Source organism: Cyanistes caeruleus, chromosome 1 (assembly GCF_971803275.1).
Source record: "Cyanistes caeruleus chromosome 1, bCyaCae1.hap1.1, whole genome shotgun sequence".
Taxonomy (NCBI): Eukaryota; Metazoa; Chordata; class Aves; order Passeriformes; family Paridae; genus Cyanistes; species Cyanistes caeruleus.
Window position 1 is genome coordinate 14,543,823 of NC_141701.1, and position 19,711 is coordinate 14,563,533.

General features: G+C 47.2%; 1 long non-coding RNA gene across 1 annotated transcript; it reads right to left on the bottom strand.

Moving 5' to 3' along the window:
- Positions 1-13,206: 13,206 nt before the first annotated feature.
- Positions 13,207-19,413, bottom strand: LOC111925065 (uncharacterized). Its single transcript, XR_015284132.1, has 3 exons — positions 15,729-19,413; positions 15,601-15,644; positions 13,207-13,759 (listed from the first exon to the last, which is right to left on the bottom strand). It is a non-coding gene; the product is annotated as an uncharacterized LOC111925065 (long non-coding RNA).
- Positions 19,414-19,711: the final 298 nt, after the last annotated feature.

Sequence of the window (19,711 nt, forward strand, 5' to 3'; positions counted from 1 at the left end):
ACAGTGTTCTGCTAATCCCATGAGGGACTTGGCAACCAACCAGAAAACCAAGATTGTCTGGATTATTATCCAAACATGTCGGACCAAGGACCACCCTCAGCCTTCAGCATTTCTCTTGGGTCACCAGTCACACACCCCTCCCTGTTAAATTAAAACCACTCTAAAACCAGTGTGGTTTTAAGCACTAGCAGCAGGGCATTTATATGGGATTTTCAGACTGATCTTTCTCCACAGGCCAGTTTGGGACCTCCTGAGAGTAGGATATTGTCTCAAAATATTCCCTGAAAACCATGAAGAAGCATTGGTATCCAAACACATCAGTAACAGTTCTGCCATCTCTGCAAGCATTAGCTGCAAATCCATTTTACCCTCATGAGCTCATGGCTGGAGCTTTTGCTCCAGTTTCCTGATCTTCCAATTAAAGATTTGAAGCAGCAGCAGACCTCCACCAGAAGCAGGAGCTGGGGTGGCCACATGCTCCCTCACTGCCAGCCAAGGCACAGAGCTGCTGTAGGGAACCAGAAGCTGTGGGCATGAATCTCCATGGAAATAGGTCCTTGGGAAGATCAGAGTGATGCTGGGGGTTGCATTCTGCCATTCAGTTTGTTCTGAATGGTAGCACTGTAAAAATCAATATGGCACTTTTAAAATGGATTATGAGGCAGTTAAATGACAAGTCTCCAAAGAGGAGTTGTAACTGAAGAGTGATCCCATGGGAGTTTTTATAGAGGGAATATTCAGGAAGCTGCTCTTGGCTGTTTACCTAAGAGGTCACAACAGATAAGCAATTGAATACGAGTTCCATGTGTGATGCTCTTGTTAAAGGGGCTAATATGACCCTAGGATGTATAAATGGGAATACTGAGTGGTAGGGGAAACATATTAGCTCTATACATGACATTAATGAGACAAAATGAGTCCAGTTCAGCTGTCAACACTCAAAGGTTACAACAGTGTTGTAACACTGAGGAGGGTTGGGTGAAGAGCTGTAAGGCTGATTGAAACCATATCTTACAATGATCCAAATGACCACAATCCATTTATATTATCCAAGAGGAATATAAGGGATGAATTGATCTATAAGTATCTATACATGGAGGAGGAATACGCTACCAGGGACTACTTAACCTAGCAGACAAAGGCATATAAACCAGGAAGAGTGGAGCTAAAAAAAAATCCAGTTGCGAGTGAGGCACATTTTTCTCCTTAATGGTCTTGTAATTAACCACTGGAGGAGCTGACATGGGATGTGGTAGGTTCTCCATCACCCCAAAAGATACTTAAATTGTGCATGGATGTCTTTGTACATGATGTAGCTCATTTATCGGTGTGGGAATTGCTGGGCAAAACTTCATGGTCTGTATTATGCAGGAGAGCAGAGGAAACCACCGTGGTGGTGCCTTCTGGCTGTGAAATCTATGAAACTATCAAAGTGATGACATCTGTATATCACATCCCAGCAGCATCCTGCCTATTTATGCAACACATGCTATGAAGACTCTTTTAAGAATATTTAGAGGGCTTTAAATATTTCATTTGAGGGTTTTTTTAATATACTCTGCCTGTAAAACCAGGTAGATGAAATAAACCTTAAAAAGGAACTTAAAAAAATATCCTGAAATAGATTTTCTATACCCCCAAATCCCAGTCTTAAAGCAAATATCTCAGGATACTCTGGGCTTTCAAAATGATGCTCCAAGGACTCAGGCCTTTACTGTGGTTTAAAGCTTCTATTTCACAGATTTATAGATGCTAAACTCAGGGGGGACTACTGTGAATATCTAATCCAACCTTGTACATAACAGAGGCCACAGGGCATCCTTCAGTTGCTTCCAGACCACACTGAAGCCTTCCAGGTTCTTTCTTCAGACCATAGCCACAACACAGCCTTCCCCTCCATCCTCACAGATAAACTTCAGATCATCTCACATCTCACTGCAGCATCCTTCCTTCTGCCTCTGACAAATGAAATCTTTCCTGGCACATGTCCATTCAAATTGCTGCTGCAAAGATCATTTGCCATTCCTGTGTCTCCTTGCTGGCTCTCCCTTTTGCCTTTTCACCAACACATTTCCTGTTCCTCCTAGTCGCTAACTCTGCCTCTTCATCCCATCTGGTATCAGCTCACTCCAGCCTCCCATGGCCCCATTTGCTATCTTTTTTTCATAACCCTTTTTTTTTTCCTGAACAAGCCTCATGTGGTATAGCACCAATTCATGTGGAAGGACCCTAAGTCACATCAGTGCTGCTAAATGAAAAGGTTCTCAGAGCATTTACACGCATCAGGGAGACAAGGAGTGGGGGTTGTGGTCAGTTCACTACTCATTGTCTCTGCCACTCCTTCCTCTTCAGGAGGACAGATCACACTCCTCTTTCCCCTTCTACAGTGTGGGATAGTTCCCATGGGAGACAGTTCTCCACAAACCTCTCCAGCATTAGTCCTTCCCATAGGCTTCAGTTTTCCACAAACTGCTCCAGCGTGAGTCCCTTCCATGGGGTGCAGTACTTTAGGACCAAACTGCTCCAATGTGGGTCCCTCACAGGGTCACAAGTTGTCACCCTGAAAACTCAGTTTTTTCAATCTTGTTGACATAGTTTCTAAAGACTTTCCCAGGACAGTAACTGTAAACATATATATATATACATTCTTTCTGATACACAGCTTTTGATAGACATCTCTCACGGCCAGTGCGGTTGGGAAGGTGTTATCCTGACTATCCAATCCCTGGCCATGTTCAGAAACCTATAAATTCTGAGAGAAAAATAAAGTCTTCTTCTTCCTTCACCACACCTCGAGCTGTCCATGTGACTCATATCGTGTCCAACAACGACAAGTCCTGCCAGAAAACCTGCTCCAGACTGGGCTTCTCTCTCCATGGACTGCAGGCCCTGCCAGGAGCCTGCTCCAGCATAGCTTCCCATGGGGTCACAGCCTCCTTTGGGAACCCACCTGGTCCAGTGTGAGGCCCTCCATGGGCTGCAGGTGAACCTCTGCTCTGGTGCCTGAAGCACTCCTCCCTTCCTTCCTCACTGACCCTGTTGTCTGCAGGGCAGTTTTGCTCACATATGCTCACTCCTCTCCCCACTGCTGTTACTCTGAAGAGATTTTTCTCCTCCTTAAATGCATTATCACAGAGGTATTATTGACATTGCTGATGGGTTTGGCCTTGACCATCCTGTAGCTGGCTGGCTTTGGTTCTGTCATACACAGGGGAAGCTTCTGGCAGCTTCTCGTAGAAGCCACCCCCTGCAGTGCCCCTGCTACCAAAACCCTGCCACTCAAACCCAACACAGTGTATCAGTGACAGATTCTTGTCACTGGATTCTTGTGCAGGGAAAAATGGTTCATGTCAATTAAATGTCTGTATAACATTCCAAGGCATACAGCAGTGTGGTACAGTTTGCATCTAGACAAAGCCTGTATTTTGATGCTCTTTGTCCTTCTGAAAGAACCTAGCTTGATAAACTTCAGTGCAGGAGACTGGCATCATGGAACTGTGGTCAGGAGAGAGCTAGGGCAAGGAACAGGAGGTGTCACAGCAGGGGACCAGGCTGGAAAAGTCAGATCATGGAGGAGGTCATCCCAGACTTTGCTTTCTAGAGAAGAGCTCCCTGCCCTCTGTGTGTAAGTGGTGCTCTGCCAGGGGAAACAGGTAAGTGAGGAGAAAGGATGCAAGGAGAATCTATTGGCTTCATTGCTTCTGCTCCAAGAAAACTGACAAACATCCTCTTTTACAAAGCCTCAGTGCACAGAGTTTTTTAACCTAATACTGCTCTAAACAACTGCACAAGGTTACCTTAATGTTACAGCAGAGCTTAATCCTTCTGGAGCCAAACTGCATAAAATTGCCAAAAACTGACACTGTCTCCATTCAGCACTGCCTACTGACACACAGGCACCTCTGGACAAGCTGAGAGGAAAACATCTGTCAGTAGGTGTTAATGAGACCATCACATGTAGCAGGCAAGACCAAACCAGCTCAGCAAGATCTGACAAAATTCATGTTCTCATCAGGTGATCACAGCTATCTATGGTTCCACTCAGCTGTCAGGGAATCACTCGTACATATCCCTCCTCACACAGATATTTTATTAATTTTAGAGTTAGCAGGATGCAAATCTGCCCTTTGATGATCATCTGTCAAAGCAGAGCTTTGGCCAGTACCTTGCAGGGGCTTCTGCAGGAAAACAAAGTGGTGTTAAAAAATGTACTTAGTGTCCATCTCTCTCAGTCAGCACAGCTGAAGCCTGGGGGGCAGGAAGTACTTTTTTTAGCAGATATATGAAGTTAAATGCCCCATTGTTTGTAACTAGTCCTAATGCCACATTAGAGTTCTGCAGGAAGTCATGGGCAGCTTCAATCTTTATACCTGCCAGCAGTCCTGAAGGAAACACTGCTGTTGGAGAAGGTGCATGGCATGTTTTCAGGTTGTCAGGCAGTGGCATCATGGCTTTAAACACTGGTGAGTTAAAGCAGGAGGGAGGGGGGTGGGGAGAAAGGCAGAGAGGGGAAGCAGTAGTTCACAGAGAAAATTTTCATTTAATTAACTGATAATTTACATCTCACTGTACAAATCAGAGCTAAGCATATCTGCCCAGCCAATGTATATGACTCACAGTTCGTCAAATAGATATTCTGGAAGTGAGAAGTTACAGAAATAAAAGTCATGAATTATCAGTTGTTTTTCTATTCTCGTGGACAGCATCTTTTATTACACATAAATTCCATTTATAGCCATTGCAAACAGGAAAAATAGCTAAAGTCAAGTTTGCACGGATAGAAAAGTGACAAATCTAAGCATGGATTTCACCCTGTTATGTTAGAGGATCCACCTGACCAGCATAAAACATCTGCAAAGTCTGTTTCCAGGCTCTGCTTGGGGATTCCCCATCCCAGTCTGCAGCAGACAGCTGCAGCACTGATGCACATCCCTAAAGCTTTCCCTCTGTTGACCACCTAAGGAAGCTCAGATAGAGACTGTGGTTTACTAAAGTTAATAAACCACAGATCAGCCCTACTTGAAAGCAAATTCATAGACAAGTCCCAAAAAATTTTAAGAATTTCCAATGAGACACCTGATTTGATGCATGAGGCCTTCTCTGAAGTATGCTGAGATCCTGCCATGCTACCTACTAAGATAAAAGCAACGAATGCCTCTTCACACACATTTAAAAGTCACGTCACAGAATCTGAGCTAAACAGCCAAAAAAGAAATGGCTCATTTTTAATGCAAGGTCCACGAAAGGTTCACTGTGGGCATAACTCAGCCCTGTCCTGCTCTTGAGAGCTAACATGGGCTTTTGCCATGGCTTGTTGGGAGGACACAAGGGGTTTGTATGCAAAGGTGGTAAGCTCATTTCTCAATGCTTCTTCAACATGTCAAGGAATGCCAAGGGTTTGCACAATGGGAAAAAGAGCCCCATACCAAAACATCTCAGGTGAGACACCCCTTTCAAGGCAGCTCCTGCCTCATGTCACTCTTCTAAATATGCACCAAGCAGGAAAACTACATTGTGTATTTTTTTTTCCCTCTGGAGTACATCTATGGAGTCAACAAACAGGTGGATATAAGTTTAGCTGTTTAACTGACTCAATTGTTTAGAAATTTAACAAACAAATGTACATACCAGTAGGTATCAGGAAACCAGTGTTTTCTGTCTGAGACAGCAAAATGAATGGAGAGCAATGTTCAAAGACTGAAAGTTAGCAGACTAGGTACAAAAATATACCAGTTGCTAGGAGATGGCATTTAATCTGGAATTTTAGGCAGTAAGTAAAAATTAAGTTATAAGAAGAAATAATGTTTAGGGCAGAAATCAGGCCAAAGCAAGAGGCTGTTTATGAGAGAGAGTGCAGCAAGGATGCTGCCCGGCCACGTGCTGTGGGGCCCGAGGTGAACAGGAAGGTTATTGACTTGACCGTGGGAACAAAAGCCCTGCCAGTGAAAGACAGCAAGCTCAAAACTTTTTCCTGGTTGAAGTTGCTGGGAGATGTGCTACTAAAGTAAATAAGGGCTGTACTTCAACCTGCAAATATCACCTTTGCTTGTGATGGAAGTCCAACCAGAAGCTAAAATGTTATGAAACTCAGCTCATTCCCTCCAGTTGTGAGAATTACAGAAAAAACACAGCAAAGTTCATTGCTTGTGAAGTTGGGTCCCCAAACCAGATTCTGCTGTCTCCTTTCACCACCGAAAACCCTACAGCATAAGGACTGATAAAGGCTGGGTTTTAAGACTAGACTATCTTGTGAAACCATATGGGTTCAAGAGCAAGGCCAGCAGGGAATGAGTGGGGCTGGCTGCTCTTACAGCAGCCCAACCCTTGGTGGGAATTCTCCAAGTGGGATTTTAGTCCTGTTGAAATATAAGGCAAAATTACAACAGATCTCAAGATGTCATTTTCTCCCCCACTACATGGGTAAAGGGTTGTGTGTAATTTAGTCCTGCACATGGTAATCACATACACATACAGAGGATAAACCCTGCTTCTGGTTCCAATAGGTACAGGCAGGTATTAGAAACAGTGTTTGCCTTCAGCACCACCCCTGGGTCATTTCCACCTCAGATATCCCTTTGACCAAGGCTGGTAAGCATTTCTACAGTATTTGGTCACAGTGATTATGTTCATTAGTCAGATGAAACTATTGGGGTCCTAAGGCCAAGACAGAAATTCTGACCTTCTACATCTTTGATATTTCCTATAATCCTGATTCTGGAGCACTACATGTTTCTACTTCCTTTGGATAGTGCTTGTCAAAGTGATTAATAATTTTCTCTGGGCAGCAGCCAAAGATCAGGGTCCATGTCCATGACATCTGCAATCTGCTAAAAGGCTTTGATGTTATCAACAGGGCTATGGTGAAGCCTAAATAACCACTAGTCAAGGGGATTTGTTCCCCTTGCTCAAAAATCCAAAGGACTGTCCTATCTGCTGACCCAGCTTGTCTTCCAAAGGATAACTACTGATGGCAGACATTGCTGGCTGCTTCACTGGCCTCTACAGAACAAAGTTTCTGGCAGAAAGGCAGTAATGTGTATGCTGTTTCATCAGTGCTGATGGTGGCACTGGCATCTCCTCTTCATGCAACCCGGACAGCAGAGTTGGTACCATCTGGACCTGCACCCTTGCCAGAGTTCTCTGCAGTGAGGAGGGGCTGGACAAGGACTGATTGGTTGTTCAATCCCTCCCAATCTTGATTCCACTGGTTGGGTGGCAGAGTATCAGCCAATGAGGATTGGCTGGATTTTTGTCATTACCTGTGGTTAAGAGCCCAAACATCACAGTCACTGACTGGATCTCATTTTTTTTTTTCATCTCTAGATCGCCCTGCTTAAGTGGGAGGATTACACCAGATGCCCTCCAGAGGTCCTTTTCAACCTAAATCATTCTGTGCTTCTCTTATTTTTATGCAAGCAATGATAGCTGAACTTACAGAGCTCATTGTAAAGCTCAGTATGAGACCTCGCCTTTGGGAACTGCTCTTCCACCCCTGTGAGAGGCCCCTGTGCTGTAAGGCTTTCCAGTTGCACTGGGAGACCTCCAGGAGGTACCATTCCAGGAGAATGCTTTGAGGGAGGATGATAATGGTGATGTAGACCTAGTGCAGGAAAGCAAGGGCCTTTGCCAAAGCACAGGGATGCACTGGGATCACAACAACCTCATGCAATACTCCAGGCTTAGAGCAGAGTGCCTGGAAAGCTGCACAGTGGAAAAGGACCTGGGAGTGTTGGGCAGCAGCAATTGAACATGAATCACCATGTGCCCACATGGCCAAGAAGGCAAATGGCCTGTATCAGAAAGTGTGGCCAGCAGGACCAGGGCAGTGATTGTTCCCCTGTACTTTTCACTGGTGAGGCCACACCTAAAATCCTGTGTCCAGTTTTGGGCCCCTCACTTCAAGAAGGTCATTGAGATGTTGCAGTGTGTCCAGAGAAGGGCAATAGAGCTGGGGAAGGATCTGGAGCACAAGTCTAACAAGGAGCAGCTGAGGGAGCTGGGTGTGTTTAGCCTGGAGAAAAGGAGGCTCAGGGGAGACTTTATTCATCTCTATAATCCCCTGAAAGGAGGCTGTAGCCAGGTGGGGTCAGTCTCTTGTCCTAGACAATAAATGACAGGATAAGGGGAAATGGGCTCAGGTTTCACCAAGGGAGGTTTAGATTGGATATTGGGAAAAATGTATTCACATAAAGGGTGCCCAGGGAAGTGATGGAGTCACCATCTCTGGAGATACTTAAAAGATGTGTAGGTGTGGCATTTAGGGACATGGTTTAGTAGTGAACTTGGCAGTGCTGGGTTAGCAGTTGGACTTCATCTAAGAGGTCTTTTCCAACCTAAATGGTTCTACAATTCCATGATGGCATGGCCACTCTGGGCTGCAGCCAGCTTTTCTCCCAGAATGACTGGAGCTGCCATTGCTTCTGCTGGCAGCAAGCACAGATTTATCAGTGGGTGATGGAGGCAGTAACCTTCATTCCTGCCGTGTCAGGTGCAAGGGGCCAACTGCCCACACTGTCCATCTGTCCACACTGTGGCCTAGCCCGGGGCTCCCTTCAGCCCAATGTGGGATTTGAATGAAAAAGAGAAAGAAAGAGAAATGTAAAAGAAGCATGTGGGAAGCATTACAATTTTTTCAGCTTATTTTAAAAAGATTGTTCCTGGCCTTTCAAGGGACAGCAGGAGGGTTTTATCCCTACAAAGTGGGTCACAGAATGAAAGAAAATCCCAGAGTATCTCATAGTATCCTCAGTTTGTAATTGTTTGCAGTGATTTCAACCTGGAATATTGTGCTCAAGCAAATAATATCCTGGGCAGCATTGGAAGCATGGCCAGCAGGTGATGCAGGAGCTGATGCCCTTCTACTCTACTCTTATAAGACCTTATAAGACCTGGAGTACTGCATCCAGCTTTGAGACCTCAAGTATTGGAAAGGCATGGACCTGTTGAAGCAGGTCCAGGGGAGGGCCACAAAGATGAACAGGGATGGAGTAGCTCTCCTCTGAAGGCAGGCTGAGAGAGTTGGTGCTGTTCAGCCTGGAGAAGAGAGCTCCAGGGAGGTCTTTAGCAGCCTTCCAGTGCCTAAAGGGGTACTTCCTTTCACAAGAAAGAAAGACAGATACTTTTTACCAGGGCTTGTAGTGACAGAACAAGGTATAATGGTTTTAAACTGAAAATCTGATAGATTTCAATTAGATAGGTGGTGATTTGACCTGGTATAGATCCCAGGTGCCCACCAAAGCCAATCTATTACTCTCCTCCTCAGCTGGACAGGGGAGAGAAAATATAAAGAAAGCCTTGTTAGTTGGAATAAGATCAGGGAGAGATCACTCAGCAATTACCATCACTGTCAAAACAGACTTAACTTGGGAGAATTTGTTGAATTTATTACAAATCAAAATAAAAGCAGGATAATGAGAAGTAAACCTAAGCTTAAAAAAACTTTCCCCCACCCCTTCCTCCTTCCCAAACTTAACTTCATTCATTTTTCTCAATCTCCTCCCCCACAGCAGTGCAGGGCAACAGGGAATGTGGGCTATGGTCAGTTCATCTCAGGATGTTTCTGCCTCTTCTTCCCCCTCAGGGAGAGTCCTTCCCAGAGGAGTCCATGAATTTACTGAACATGAGTGTTTCCCACGGGTTGCAGTTCTCCACAATCTGCTCCAGCATGGGTCCCTTCCATGGGGTGCAGTCCATAAGGAACAGGCTGCTCCATTGTGGGTCCCTTGCACAGTCACAAGTCCTGCCAGCAAACCTGCTCTCCACTGTGGGCTCCTTTCCATGGGTCCACAGTCCTGCCAGGAGCTTGCTCCATGCAGGCTTCCCAGGGTATCACAGCCTCCTTGGGCATCTGCCTGCTTCAGCATGGGCTCCTCCATGGGCTGCAGGGGCATCTCTGCATCCCTGTGATCCTCCATGGGCTGCAGTGGCATCTCTGCATCCCTGTGATACTCCATGGGCTGCAGGGGCATCTCTGCTACAGCACCTGGATCATCTTCCTCACTGACTTGGGTGTCTGCAGGGCTGTTCCTCTCACATATTCTCACTCCAGTCTTCTCTGGCTGCAATTACTTCCATGCAGTAACTTTTTCACTTCCCTTCTAAAATATGTTACTACAGAAGCATTGCTACCACAGCTGATGGGCTCAGCCTTGGCCAGCAGCAGATCCATCCTGGAGCTGGCTGGGATTAGCTCTGCTGGACATGGGAGAGCTTCCAGCAGCTTCTCACACAAGCCACCTCCATAGCCCCCTTCCTACCAGAGTTTTGCCAGGCAAACCCAAAACAGATAGGAGAAATTCTTTACTGTGAGGGTGGTCACAGTACAACTGGTTTCCCAGAGAAGTTGTGGGTGCCCCATCGCTGAAAACATTTGAAGTCAGTTTGGATGGAGTTTTGAGCTTTTGAGCAACCAGATCTATTGCAAGATGACCCTGCCCATGGCAGGGGGGTGAACTAGCTATTTGTTGAAGGTCCCTTCCAACCATTCTGTGGTTCCATGATTCAGACATGTTTTGGTTTGGGGGAACTTTGCAAACCTTTGAGTCAGCAACACAGCTACTGAGAGATCTGGGAAGAGACTTCTGGTTTTTTTCCTGGTATCTAGAGCTGAAAATAAGTAACTACTTGGTGAGATAAGTACCCTCCAAATCCAGGGACTGTACACAGACCAGTCAGTGAAATCAGCAACCACAAGGCTTCTTGCTTCCTGGTGAACAGCAGCTTCCAAACATTAGCAAGGATATCTGTCTGCCTTCAGCAAAGCTCACCCCCAACATGCACAGCTGTGGGCTGGTGGGGCCTGCTGGTCTCTGCTACCATTGATACACAAAGCCTGATACAGTCTGGTGCCCTGTGTGAGCTTAGCAAAGCTAGAGTAAGCACTGCTTTTCCAATAGAAGCTGAAGAAGGAAGTAAAAGCACAAGGCACTGCCAGAGTCCAATGCAGCATCATGTGAATTTTAAGAAACAGGAAAGGGGGATAAAATTTGTTACCACTTTGCCTTGAGTTTACTATTTCTCTTCTTTTAAAATTGAATGTTGAAGATGTGTTAATTTTGAAGGTCCTGCTGGAACCCCAGCTGTAACTTGATGTGCATGGGGGAGGGAGGGGAGAGAAGGAAAGTTGGTGTGCTTTTCATGTGGGGAAGAGAGTCTAGGGTAAAGTATTTCTTAGGTCTACTCAAGGCTCAGTGAGGATCCAAAACACCAACCTTCTTATTGGTTTAAAGCCACAGGAGCCAGCTGTGCACACCCTGAAGGAACCAAGGTCATGCCAGTGAGTAGAAGTGACTGCTAAAGGTTCCTCTTCTGCAGCAGCATGGCTCACCCAACCCAGGGAGAACTGAGCTGAGCTGAGCTGAGCTGAGCTGAGCTGAGCTGAGCCAAGCCAAGCCAAGCCAATTCTCCAGCCCAGCAATTCTCCACTTCCCTGGCTGAGCTTGAGGAGCCTTCTTATTTCTTCCACAGCTTCTTTGGGTTTACCACCTACCTATGGAAATGGGGATGGGGACTCACATCCACTTACTCTGTGCAGCAGAGCAAGCTGTGTGGAGAAGATGGATTACTTTCATCTTACTGATTGTTTTACCTCTTGATGCCCTGGATGTTTATTCCTTTTTCATGTATTAATTATTGGCATTCTCTAGGCTTCCTTCTTTCTTAATCTGATTTAAAACAGACATTTGCATTTGAAAAGTAGCTAGCATGTATAGCAAATCCTTTCCCTTGGTTTGCTATTAATGCAGCCAGCTTTGATGTATTATATTAATGCTGTTTGCCAGGGGTGAAACCAGCACACCACCTATGGAGAGGCACTTCCTTGGTGAACCTACTGCTTTTACCCACAGGCAAAGCATCTACCTACCCTGGTGAAAAACTTGGGTGCTGACTGCAGCAGCCTGGTGACATACCTGCTTCTCTCCCTGCTACCTTATGCCTGGTTTTGGGAGGCTCAGAGGCTCTGCACTATGTCCAAGATGACCCAACCTGAGGACCTGCCACCAGTGAAGGGTGGATTTACAGAAGAAGGATTAGACATCCATGGCAATGGAGGAAGTGAGAGTTAAGCACACGACAGGGCACCAAATCAGCAGCTGAGGGTTGCGCAGGGAATGAGGCAGGCAAGGGCAGGGGAACTCCTGAACCAGGACTGAGTGAGATCAGGATTTGCCTGATGGTCTTCCTGAGGGTTGTATGCACCGAGGCTGAAATGCATGTGTGCTTCAAAATGATCCAACTTTTATGTAGCAATAACTCAGCCAGCTGAGGAATAGACTAAATCAATCCCCTGGTGAGTTCAGTACTAGTATTACCTTTATTTTTTAAATTTTTTTTTTATTTTTTTTTTATTTTAATTTTATTTTACTCTATCGCTTTGTCCTGGGGTGAGGCTTACATAATTTAAGGCTTTTGGGAAGTTGTCTGATCTGGTGCAAAGGGCACATGGAGCCACTGCTGCAACCTCTCAGGCTGAGTTAACTGTACTGGTGAGTGATGGGCACAGGACAGGTGACCAAAGGAGCAGTGCCTGGCCTGCTCATGTGACAGTAGCAGAGGAAGCTCAAGTCACCAGCCTCAATCTACCACGGCTGCTTGTGCAGGCTTTCCCTCTGCTCTCCTGAGGTCTGACAGCCAAACTGCCTGGAGCAACCTTTCCTCACCCTGCTCTGCCATGATACTCCAGATCAGCAGTGACTCCTTGAATGGGAGGGTTTGCTCACCTGCTTCCTGCTGTTAGGGCTGGGGGAGAAGATGTATTTCTGTGTGGCAGAGCTGGGGAAAGGATGGGCTTTGGCAAGAACCAGTGCCAAGCAGTAGGGTCTGGAAACAAGGCTCTCCCAGAACAGCATGTCTGATCATGGCATTAGTTGAATAGAAACAGCTCAAAGTAAACTTGTTTCTTCTTAAATGCTCACATAGAGTTTTGCAGCATGTTGACTTGGTTTGAAAAGCATTTTCATTAAATTATTACAACTTCTGCCTCTGGACAAAACTTAAAGAGTTTCCAGAGCTCATTTACCAAAGGGGTTGGAAAAGTTATTTCAAGTTAACAGCCTACATTACAGTAGCAGTTATTTGAACAGGTGGGGACTGGGGGAAGTAGGGACATTAGCCAAATCATGAATCATAAGCTAATCAGATTGCCACCCATGTTTGCACCAAAAGAAAAGCCATGCACGAAAATACACACATCACCAGCTACAGAACTGACTCAGCAAGAACCCAAACTTTTGTTGGGGTTTATTGGGGTAAATGGCTACACTTGACTTGGTAGGGGCAGGAGCTCTCTCTGGAAGTCACCAGGGAGCCTGGCCCCCCCTCTGACAACTCTGAGGATGTGGGACTTCTTTGTACTGTTTGCTCCCCACTGTATTTATCCTCCATCCAAGCAAGGAGAAGTTTGGGGCCTTGCACTCTCTGTCTTTAACAAGGTCTTTTCTGCCTGCCCTGGGATTTGAGGCTCTTTCCACAGGTGAGCAGGAAAAGCATAGGGCCCAACTTCAGATATCCCAGGAGGACATCTCAGGACATCCATAGTCTCTACCTCCTGCAGGGAAGCTCCTCTCTCTGGTGCAGTAGATGTTTTTGACTGTCCAGAAAGAAGTGGGTCACAGAGCTGTTCATTGACCCATCCAAAACCCAGACAAAGAGCTGTGCAGAACCATGCCATGGCCCAGCTATGCGGGGAAGCAAGGGTTGCACTGGCTCTTCACTGGGGTGGGGGCTTATCTCCTCCTGGAGCACAGTCACTGAGAAGTCCCTAGAGTGAAAAAAATATGGAGATTTAACTGGATTTAGAATTAAGTAAAATAAAACTACACTATTGAAACTCTGTTGATGTTAGTGAAATTCCTTGTGCCTTACACCATTGGGCAAAAAATCAGATCTAAGTGCTGAGGCTGCTGGCAGGTACTTTCCTGTTTGTTTGTGCAGTGGAGAAAAGTGCTTGTTTGCTGCTGATTGCAGACTATGGAATAAGAGCAATTTCTCATCCCACCTCCACAGAAGCTATTTAAATAGTTCTACACCCACTTTGAAAGATGCTCAGTTAGAAAGGAGTAAATCTGGAAGTTATTACTCCTCAAAGAAAGAAGCACCAATAAATAGGCTCTGCTAAGGCTGCCGGTGCTCTCGGGGATAGCAGCCGCCCAGGAGCTTTCCCTTCGCCAGCCTGCCTTTGCAGTGGAACAGTTATTATTAGGCAGCCTGCAGAGCAAACACACGCTGCGGGAGAGAGCCCTGCGGCTCGTGTCTGAGGAGCCCTTGGAGCTGACCCTTTGTCCCACTGAGGCTCGGGGCCAAAGCCCAGCTGGCTCCATGCAGGCTCCTCGCAGGCTGCACGAGCCCCCACGTGCTCTCCATCCACCACAGGAGCAGAGGGAGCAACCAGCAAAACCCAAGGACGTGCCAGGAGAAGCAGTAGGCAGAGTGCTAATTAAAAAAGCCCTTATGAAATACTGGGGACAGAATGGTGTCACGTGCAGTCATTTAATGCCTCCTTTTCCTCTCCTTGGGGATCGCTGGCCACAGACTCACTCACAAAGTGAAAGTGTTTGCCAGCTCTTTCCCAAAACTGGAGGTGAAGGTTTAATCCACAGCACCTCTGCAGGGCTTCTGGCAGGCTGCTGCCCACCACCCAGCCGCTCTCCCACTGCCCATGTCCCACTCTGCTACACCTCCTGCCCGGCAGGACAATAAAGGGGGAGGCCCTTGTCCAGAGCAGTTGCTGACCAAGTCTCTTCTTGAGGGGATATGAAGGGAAAAGTTAAGCTCAGGTGGGGAACTGGGCCAGCTCTGTGCAGGGAGAGCCAGGTGGGACCCAGGAACCTTGCTGCTGGTCACCCCAGGTCACCTCCAATCCTGATCACACCTGAGAGTAGGCATTCAGGCAGTCCAGGAGCTTTTCTACCCCCACCACATTAGATGTACATGGATTTAAGTTGTTTTCAGATTAGGCTGGACCCAAAGAGAGACTTTTATGAATTGATGCACTCAAAATAGCCACAGAGCAGTCCTCAAATGAATCTCATACAATGCTACTGTCAGAGCCAGCTGCTTGTATTCCGACCCTCAGCATTGCCATCCTGCTCCATAACCAGCACACCAGGGCCCCAGCCCTACAGCAAGTTTCAGGCAATGCCTTGTATGTCTCTGGCTTTCACCCAGCAGAGCTCTGCTTTGAGATTAAGATCTTAATATTTATAAGCCTCTGGTTTAACTATATGTTTAATATCGTGGTAAATCAGGTGCCTACACTGCTATCCCTCCAACTTACCTGAAAATCTCACCTTCTTAACAAACAGCAGTTACATTTTTCCTTAAAAATAAACTAGTTTTAAAATCACTGATTTTTCTCACATTTAAACAGCCAATTATTTCTGAGGACATAAGAAACAGCTGTTGCAATGTTGAAGCTCAAACAGTTACATCTCTGCTATTTTAATGGGCAAGAGTCGATATTTTTATTCCCATGTGATATTACCAAGACATAAGCAACCATAGCACTAGTATTAGTTTGTGGAGCAAAGATCACTCCAATTTGCCCCAGTGAGGAATAATTTTAACAGAAAATTAGCATTCTACAAACAACTCTTTGAATACCTGTTGTGTTTTTTCCCTCTTCCACAGCCCTGGGTAAGCACAATCTGAAGACAGAGACAGTTTTCAATGCAGCATTAAATCCTTCCAGACAGGAGAGTGGACTTCAAAAAGTGCCTTCCAAAGTTTACCTGGCATTGTCGACCACTGAATAAAGGGAGAGCACTGACTCTGCCTTGCAGCAGAAGGTGAACAAATTATCAAATAGGAGTCAGTTCCTCTCCCACAGCCTTCAGGTCAGGACTTCTGTTAAAAGCTTCACTCTTCAGTCTATGTATGATCACCCAAACCAAAGTGACATCTGCAGGTACTTGGCATCTGTGGAAACCAAAATACAGAGCCAAGCCTGGAGCTCCAGGCTGCTGGTTCTGCAAGGCTTTGCTTTACTCTTTGGAAATCCTTGTTGTACTTAGCCAGGAAAAAGCATGCACGTGGCACAAAGAATGGTGATTTGAGCATTGAACAGAGTAACAATTTTTAACTGCTCATGTGTCTGTCAACAAGACCTTTGCAACGTCTTAGCTCCATTGTATTTTTATCCTTTTTCCCCTAGGATCATGACACGCTTGACAGTGGTGATAAATCAGCTCTCATGCTGTCCTATTAGCCAGGAAAATATTATCAATCCCATTTAGCTGGAAATGTGAGACCCACAGGTAGCTTAATAGAGTGATTACCCAGGTAGTTACTGATAACAAGCCAGTCTCAGCAGGACAGTCCCATTTCACCCCCTCAGAGAGGATGCTCTCCTGGAAATTGTAGGTGTGATTTTAGGTCTCCTACTTGGGCAAACACTTTAAGTAGAGAGTTACCAGTTTTAAAAAAACAGGGGATAGGGACAGGTGAGAGAGTGAGAGCATTTTTCTCTTATGCTTTGAGTGGATTTCAGTGCAAGAAGCAAGTTCCTATGTTAAGCTTTGAACCCTGTAGATGGAGAAACATCTAATGCCCAGTGAATCAGTTAAGGACATTACTCAACATCATCAAAACTAACATGCATCCAAGTGTGTGAAGCAGTAGGAAATTTTTCACATTAAAAAAGTGGAAGGTGCCTCCAGATTTAAATGACAGCTGAGCCAGGAACACTGAGGAATTAAATTTTGAAGGCATCTAAAGCTACAACTGGACACTGAGAGAGACCTAAAAATGCGGAGCCCACACTAATCTACCTATCTAAGAATTTGGCCCCAAGTGACTTGCCACAGGTTGGGCAGGTGTTAAGTTACAAAGTCAGAAATAGAAAACCAATTCCCTCTCCTGGCCTTTCATTTAAAGGCTGGACAGATTCCCAGACAACTGTCAGGTACATCAAGATATAAAATTATTTGGAAGAGTGCAAAGGGTAATGAACCAGGGTCAAAAGCCATCTGCAAATTTGCAGACCCTTAGCAGGCAGCAGTGGCCAGAGCAAACCTGAGGTTGGTGACTTTTGTTCTTACCAGGTGGATACCCTTTCACCACTGATTCTTCCTCATCTTCAGGCAGAATTTGTATTATACACTGGTTTCTGCTCCATCATCTACCTGCCAGGTGGCAGATGCAGGCAGAGAAAGGTAGGCTTCCTTTTTTAGAGTGCTCAGCCTCCAGAGCCTGTGCAGGCTGTGGATTACTCTCCAGCCAAAGAGCTGAAGGCTGGCTGTGTGATTCCTGCCACACTGCCAACAGGGCCTGAGAAGCAACAAGGAAGTGGTCTGGGCATAGGCTGATTTTGCTCTGTGACATAGGAAAACTATAAACAGTGTGTGATGGCTGGTTTGAAAGGTCATCAAAAAGGCAACTGATCACCATAGCCACTCTCTCCGTGGTTACAGGCATACACACATCTCCTGGAGTAGGTTTTGCCTGGCACAACAGGATCCAGATCTCTCTGGAGCAATCAGATGGTAACCCAGGAATCCTACAGATAAAGCCTGCTAGCAGTGACCTATAAAGGTTTATTTCTCTGTGGAATAAAATGACAACCTCATTGCCTTTTTCCAGATGCAAATACTTCAAATCTGAAGTATTCACTGGTGCTGTGAAGTTGGCAACAGTGTGGGTACCTCATGTGCAGGGCAGTTCAGCTGGAAACCCATCAACTTTCATTCCTATGCTTCCCTGTTGCAGGGAGCAGCACCATGGTACCACAGGCTCATCAGCACCACATCCTGAAAATCTATTTGCAACAGCTACCATCCTTGGCACAGGCAGCAAAGCTCACAGCCTTCCTTTTCTGTTTGAAACTGGTCCCCAGAGGCTTAATTTGCAGAGCAAATTTGCAGTAATGGGATTCCACCTTCCTGTGGCTGACAGAAGGTGCCTCTGCGAGCTGCCTTGGTTCACCTTTCAAGAAGCTGACCTCTTTTTTCCTGAACAGCATCTCAGTTCTGGAATGTGGGCTGTGACAAATGTTTCAGAGAAAGACTACAGGGCTAATGAATAGATTAATACTTAATTACACTTCCCCACTATTGGGGCATTGTCCAAAATTTCTGACCCCTGTACCTAAATCTACACCAGCCAAAAATATGACTTTGTTCTCAGAATCTTTACATTTTCTTATTATTCCCAACTTCTTCCTGCACCAGTCCTCCTCACAGTCAAATTATTTTTGAAGGGAACTGTCTTCTCTTGGCTCCAACTGCAGGATTGACATGCATTTTCTATCAGTAATACACCCTTCCATAGTAAACGGTCACCACATTTCCTGAAGAAACTATCTAGCTTCACACACATTATGGTGCATTTCTCCACCTCAACTCAGCATCAGTGCAGGGAGAAGAGGAAAGGACACAACAGCAGCCTCAGCTCATTCCTGGGACATGCATGGAAGAGCACTGGGCTAGGGAAGCTTTTGGCTGATGTGAGGTTTCTGTCCCTCAGGTGGTGTAAGACCCCTCTGTATCTTGCAGGTGGAGAGGGGACAGTGACCCAGGAAGGCAAATCTATTACACTTTTAATGTAGAATATGAGCTACAAAGAAAACACTTTGGGACAGGCTTCAGTATTGGATAGTTACTTGACATCCAGGGTCTTGTGCAAGCCCCTCGAAGCCAGCCCAGGTAATTGCTCCACTATAATTTGCTGGGCTAGCAGGGCTGAAACATTCATTGGCGATGCAATCACCCCTTCCAGCACTTCCAGTGGTGCCAAAGCTAGCTGGGGCCCCCATCTGTGTTCCTGCCATCCCATCTGGCCTGGGCCCACCGTACAGGCCAACCTGCCTGGGTGATGAGGGCTCTCCCAGAGCACAGGCTACTGGCGATGGAATTGAATGCCACGGAGCGGATGAGGTTAAGCTCAAATACGTAGCTGCAGGGATGGCTGGGCGCTTAGACAGCTCCCTACACACCACCCATTTATCAGCATCGTTTTGCTGTCTGGCAGCCCCGAGGAGCCGCCTCAGCGGTGCGGAGGGCCTGCTCCCCGGGCCGCGGACCACACCGCATCCCGGGCTGCGGGGGCAGCCCCAGCGCTGGCAGCGGAGACACGTCCCCGCCTCTCCCCGCACCACACGGAACGCTTGTCACCGGGCGCCTCGTAACTGGGTTTTTGGGTCTCAGCCCCGGTTTTGGGTCTGTTCCCTCGGGGCCGCTCTAGCATAGCGGCGCCGCACTCGGCAGGGGGCGGCAGCGGCGGCGCCGGCACCGCCAGCGGAGAGCCGGGTCACTCTTGGTCACAATCCGTGGGCTGCACTGGCAGGGGGCGTGGAGCGGGCAAAGGAGCCCCCGAGGCGGGGCTCGGCGGATGCCACCCCGCGGGGCCTTCCCGAACGCGCCGCCCGGGAACCCCAACACCGCCCCAGCAGCGGCGGCCCCCGCCCGCCGGGTTATGAATGGGCGCGGCGGAAGCCCCGCCCCCCCGGACGTGACGCCCGCCAATGGGGGCGCGGGGTGCGCGGCGGGGTGAGGTCAGCGCGCGGGGCCGGGGCGGGGGCGGCGCGGGCCGGGTGCGGCGGGCGGGGGTCGCGGCCCCGGGCGGGCGGGGCGGGCGAGCGGGGCGCGGGGCTCGGCGGCCGCTGCTGCCGCGGCCCGGGGGAGGCGGGAAAGGAGGGAGGGGCGAGCAGGAGAGGGAGGAGAAAGAGAGGGAGGAGGAGAAGAGGAGGGAGGAGGATCCTCGCCGCCGCTGCTCCGTC